The sequence below is a fragment of the Lolium rigidum genome, chromosome 4 (assembly GCF_022539505.1).
Source record: "Lolium rigidum isolate FL_2022 chromosome 4, APGP_CSIRO_Lrig_0.1, whole genome shotgun sequence".
NCBI lineage: Eukaryota > Viridiplantae > Streptophyta > Magnoliopsida > Poales > Poaceae > Lolium > Lolium rigidum.
The window spans coordinates 225,022,146-225,028,025 of NC_061511.1; the positions used below are offsets into that span (position 1 = coordinate 225,022,146).

General features: G+C 43.2%; 1 long non-coding RNA gene across 5 annotated transcripts; it reads right to left on the minus strand.

The window, feature by feature from the left end:
* Positions 1–1,728: 1,728 nt before the first annotated feature.
* On the minus strand, positions 1,729–4,726 carry LOC124649627. 5 transcript variants are annotated; one of them, XR_006986714.1, is made up of 6 exons: positions 4,286–4,726; positions 3,922–4,160; positions 3,765–3,838; positions 3,494–3,678; positions 2,883–3,406; positions 1,729–2,781 (listed from the first exon to the last, which is right to left on the minus strand). It is a non-coding gene; the product is annotated as an uncharacterized LOC124649627 (long non-coding RNA). The 5 variants fall into 5 exon arrangements; XR_006986717.1 differs by having other exon boundaries at positions 1,729–2,353; positions 2,714–2,781; positions 2,883–3,678; XR_006986716.1 differs by having other exon boundaries at positions 1,729–2,168; positions 2,255–2,781; positions 2,883–3,678.
* Positions 4,727–5,880: the final 1,154 nt, after the last annotated feature.

The window sequence follows — 5,880 nt, forward strand, 5'->3', positions numbered from 1 at the left end:
GGCTAGAAGCAACGCGACAAACATTCAAATTTTGGAACACCATGGCCATGGTCCATGGGAGGCAGGCCCCACGACGGCGGTGTGTCGACCACCCACCCCGCTCCCCTCCCGGCGTCCCCCAAGGCCCCACCCCAACAGAATGCGCACCAGATGGTCCAGATCGCCGGTGGAAGCTCCACGCACGCACATCGTTCCATTTTCAAGTTCAAAGTAGTTTGCTTCGACGATCTTCTAGGTACACTAGTTGAGTGCCCGTGCGTTGCCACGGAACCTCGGTTTATTTTATCATCTCATATATAAAATTATTTCATGTAAAATTCATATGTATTTTTTCGATAAAGCAAATTCATATGAAATTCATATGTATAGAATAACACTTCTCTTGAAGTGTATTTCAGTTAAGTTGTAGGCAATCTAAAAAGTCATAACTGAACTAATTCGATTGGAGAAAGCTAAATTTACAAGGCAACTGATGTAATTTATGACGGTCATTTTCTTCTTTATATCACCAAATGTTTCACAAAAATGGACATGCACAAGAAAAAATTTCTGAATGAGAAATCATGTACTCCCTCCGATCCATTTTAATTGACTCAGATTTAGTACAATTTTATACTAAATCCGAGTCAACTAAAAGGGATCGGAGGGAGTAAGACCGAATAGGATCAATTCTGTCAGTCCCACACTCACATTAGAAATTCAAACTAAAAGTATAATATTACATGATATATAATATAAACAACAAATCCAATCTCCTTGAATCTATTTGCGCCTTCCTCATTCCACTCATAACACATACTATATACCTCTATTTAAGTGTCAAAAAAATGGTAGAAGTTTTGGTTGAGTTCCCAAATCATATTGTATGTTAATGTAATCCTCCAAAGTCAATAAAATCTCATGACTATCAAGAACATTTAACATGGGTCACACACTCGTTCAGCACCATCTTCATGATTTTGCCAATGAACCTAGCTGGGATCACTCATTTTTTTAGGGACCATCACCAGGATCTTGCCGACATGCACATGTGGAGACGGAGCAAGCACTCTTTTAAATCCCATGTAGACAAAGAGATGATCCTGTTATTTTCTGTAGCTTATGAGATATACTGTATATCTTTAGGTCTTCAGAATTTACAATTAAAATCTTCAATATGTGGCATCAAATACCAGAACATGGAAACAACCAAAAAGGAGAATATTCAGAGATTAATATTTTATATCTTGCTAGTTTTGAAATTGGACCTTATGCATGTACAAGATAGGCTAGTGAGCAATAAGTAGCACCAGCAGGAGAAATTTCTGAAGCAAGTAGAGCGAGGAGCCAGAGATAGGGTGTGGCAACTGACAAATTTCACAGGATTTATGATTGTAACTTCAGTCGTCTAACACTTGAGTTACAAAAGCCAAGGTGTGAAATGCAAGAAAATTAAAGTATTAAAATGTTCCATGACATCTTCAGAGAAGCTAGTGTGCTATAGATTTATAAACAAAAAACTACACATTAGTGGCTAGGAACTAAGAAATGGAGAGAACCAACAGCCATACAAACATCTGTATACGAATGACAAATTTTCTTGGTCATGCAGCTCACAGCCGTGATAACTCAATTTACACAAGGCATTGAACTCACAGTAATAGTATTAAATTTGATCACAATTGCCATTGCTCAAGTCACATGAGGCAACAAGTCCACTAAGTAGCGCAAGGAGCCAGAGATAGGGTGTGCCAACTAACAAATTTCAAAAGATTTATCATTGTAACTTCAGTCATGTAACACCTGAGTTACAAAAGCCAAGGTGTGAAATGCCAAGAAAATTGAAGTATTAAAATGTTCCATGACATCTTCAGAGAAGCTAGTTTGCTATAGATTTATAAACAAAAATTACAAATTAGTGGCTATGAACTAAGAAATGGAGAGAACCAACAACCGTACACGCAGCTGCATACGAATGATAAATTTTCTTGGTCATGCAGCTCACAGCCGTGATAACTCAATTTACACAAGGCATTGAACTTGCAGTAATAGTATTAAATTTGATCACAATTTCCATAGCTCAAGTCACATGAGGCGACAAGTTCAGTAATGGCACAGAATGTTTTGCAACAGAAACCTGTAACCACGACTCATCTCCACAGCACCCACCATGTTTACTTACATTGAATCTGAAAGGCAGGCAGGCGTTTCCCTAGATCCATAGAAAATGATTGTGGAAATTCATGTACAAACCAATGGAAGAACAAAGACACACCTGAGGTGATTGAATAATGTGGCCGCAGTGTAGGCGTGGGAGCAAATGAACAACCACGCAGACCAGACGACGACGAGGACATACTGTATTGCATAGCCCCTATAAAATGTACAAGAAATTCGAAAGTGTTCTCACTTCTCACTTCTTCAGGGGGAATCTTTTCATGGTCAAATAGTATGGTACCAGGTAATATTTTACAAGTATCTTATACGGTGCTTAAAAACAGACAGATACGTATTTTTTTATGTAAATCATAACCGAAACTTGCCACAGATCAAAGGATGAAGTATCTTAAAGGGTGCTTATAAATAGTATAAAACTACATACATCTCTTCTAAAACCTTTGCTAACCTGCCAAGAAGAATCGGATTGCTCGCTAAATCCTTCGAAGAAAACACTAACACGGCAGGAAATACCAAGGGGAATGATGAAAAGAAGAAATATAATAGCTTGAGGTACCTAGAATTTTGAAAAAAAAATGCTGCAATATAGTAGGCGTTAAGCTGCAAGAACAACAGTGCCTACACCTGCATTAACAAAAACTGTGTGTTAAAGTTATTTGCATTGAACCAAATGATTAGCTTGTGGGAGAAAAAAAATTACTCGTTGTGATTCCCATGGAATTCACCTTGCTCGACCTAGAACTCGCGCTGAACGGCGTGGGCGTACTGATGGCGCCTGCTGGCTTCTTCCACAGCACAAGGCCAAGAGGCAATAATCGCAACTACGCGAGGGCAAGTGACAGCAACGAGCATGGCAGCGGCGCGAAGATGAGAATGAGGGAGAATGTGAGGAATCAGGCAGGGACATACTTTTTTTACCACATCCACGATCAACGCTGAACAGAAGTTCACGTTTGACTGACTGGATTGTGGCAGTGGTTGCCATTGCAGGCGCTGACAACGGGCCGACGGTGGACGAGGGTTCCGGCGGCGCGGCTGGTGCTAGTGCTGCTGTCTAGCGGTTTGCCATGGCATTGGCTCAAGGCTCCAGCTCCACTTCGGTTAACCCATCTACAGGCCCCACTCGGCCTCCAGCAAGGCCTTGGCGCTGAAGTCTCACTATGCCATCATCAATCAGTCGTTGATTTCTCTAACTTTAAGTGAGTTTGTTGGTGTTTGTATTTAGGCCCCACTTATTTGGACGCAGCGTCTATCATGAAGAAAGCTGATGTTTGAATTGGAAATTTGAAAGCTACACTCATGCAATTATGTTTGGACTTGGATTGATTTGTATTACCTTTTTTTATGTGAATTTTCGTGGCTGTGACTCTGTTCACAAGTCTTCCACCAAGAAGAATCGGATTGCTCGCTAAATCCTTCGAAAAAAACCTCCAGGCCCAAAAACCTATTATTCCACATTCAGATAAGCAATAGCTCCTGCAGCAAGCATATCCTTGTTGTCTTGTACTCACTCTGTAGACCCTATATGAGATATACTGGAATAACTACTTTTAGAGCTTACACATACGAATAAGTAAGCATTTGAGAGTATACAAGCAAGAACATACCAGTGCAAACTCTGCTACATCCCAACTGCAAACGATGATTGATCTATCCATCCTTTCTTTTTTAACTTGGAGATCTATAACCAAAAGTAGAGTACTGAAATTATCCTCAGTTTATTGTACACACACTGAAAAGTCAAAACGGTGCCATATTGATTACCTTGAGCATAGTTGTTGTCCCACTATCGACTGCAACAAATGTCCACACATCACGATGATTGTTTATGATCACATATCTACAGAAATACAAAGCCAAATTTAAAATCGTTAGCTATGATTTGGGCAAGAAACTATTCTGTCTATGCCTAATAAATCCATATTGGACTCCAATGGTCGCCTGCCACTCCGATTGAGCGATGCAGCCATCCATCCCCTTCTAGATTGTCTCCCCATCCCATCCTGTAAGATATAGAAATATTTTAAAAAGAGCCATCAAGAGAAGAAATAGGTGCAAGGCAACAGTTGCATCTCTATCGCTAGCCAGTCAGCTGATCCAATAGAGTAACAGAGGCAGATGTGCTTACAGACTAAAGGAGGAACTGGTGGAGACGGTGATGGCCCGACGAACTGGCGGAGGTGGCTTCCCGCGCGGAGAACACGTTGGTATTTTACACGTACTACTCAAGGTGTGGCCACCCGAGGTGCAGCTGCCTAAGACGCCGGCGGCGGCGGCCAACGGCCAGCACGCAGCGCAGAGAAGCCTACCGGCGCAATTGCAATCTCCCGGCGGAGCTCGACGGGGAGATTTGGGCGCAGTATGAGGCAGAGACGCACGGGGTAGTGTGGGGGTGGTCGCCGAGCAGGGAGGCGCTGGCGGCGGAGGAACTACGGAAGTACGCGGCAGATTGGGTCAATGGTAGTAAACGATGACGCAGAGGCATTGCAGTGGAGGTTCTTTCTTCTCCCATCTCGTATTGTGCAGTTGGAGTAGTGGGTGCGTGGTACAAACCGTCCGATATTTTTTTTCTCTCCTCCCAGGGGATTTCTCGCGCGGGGTAGCAACGATTTGGTCGATTGTTGTTTCTCGCGGGAGGAAGGGGACGACCCTAGGTAGGACGTACCAACCAACCATCTCACCACCTCTAGACATTTAATATAGTAGAGAACACGTTGGTATTTTACACGTACTACTCAAGGTGTGGCCACCCGAGGTGCAGCTGCCTAAGACGCCGGCGGCGGCGGCCAACGGCCAGCACGCAGCGCAGAGAAGCCTACCGGCGCAATTGCAATCTCCCCGCGGAGCTCGACGGGGAGATTTGGGCGCAGTATGAGGCAGAGACGCACGGGGTAGTGTGGGGGTGGTCGCCGAGCAGGGAGGCGGCGGCGGCGGAGGAACTACGGAAGTACGCGGCAGATTGGGTCAATGGTAGTAAACGATGACGCAGAGGCATTGCAGTGGAGGTTCTTTCTTCTCCCATCTCGTATTGTGCAGTTGGAGTAGTGGGTGCGTGGTACAAACCGTCCGATATTTTTTTTCTCTCCTCCCAGGGGATTTCTCGCGCGGGGTAGCAACGATTTGGTCGATTGTTGTTTCTCGCGGGAGGAAGGGGACGACCCTAGGTAGGACGTACCAACCAACCATCTCACCACCTCTAGACATTTAATATAGTAGAGATTTTGAGTTTGGACCGACCATGCTTAGAATGAACTCGCGAACCTGATTTTAAAAAAGGGAACAAGTCAAGCTATCATATCGCACGTAATATTTCTTTTTCAAAAATATAGAGGCGCCATATTTTTATAGAAGATCTTTCCAATTTAGATGTTATAGATTTGGTCTATATTTGTATGTATTTATACACTAAAATATGTCTAAGTATATTTGTATCTAGACAAATCTACGACAAGTAATTTGGGATAGAGAGGATGTAATTTTAACGCTCAGGCATACCATATTTTTGTAGAAGACAAAAGTTTAAGTATAATATGACTACAACTTTGCGAACAAAGAACGGGTATGAACTCTACATCGGGCAAGTCCGGGGCAAGTCCGAAGATACACACAAACGACTATGGCACGAAGATCAATAGCTCTGGTCGAACTCTCCTTGCCAACAAACCATTCACCGTTGAAGACCTAAAAGGTGACGACACGTAGATGGCAAGACTTGGTCGGTCC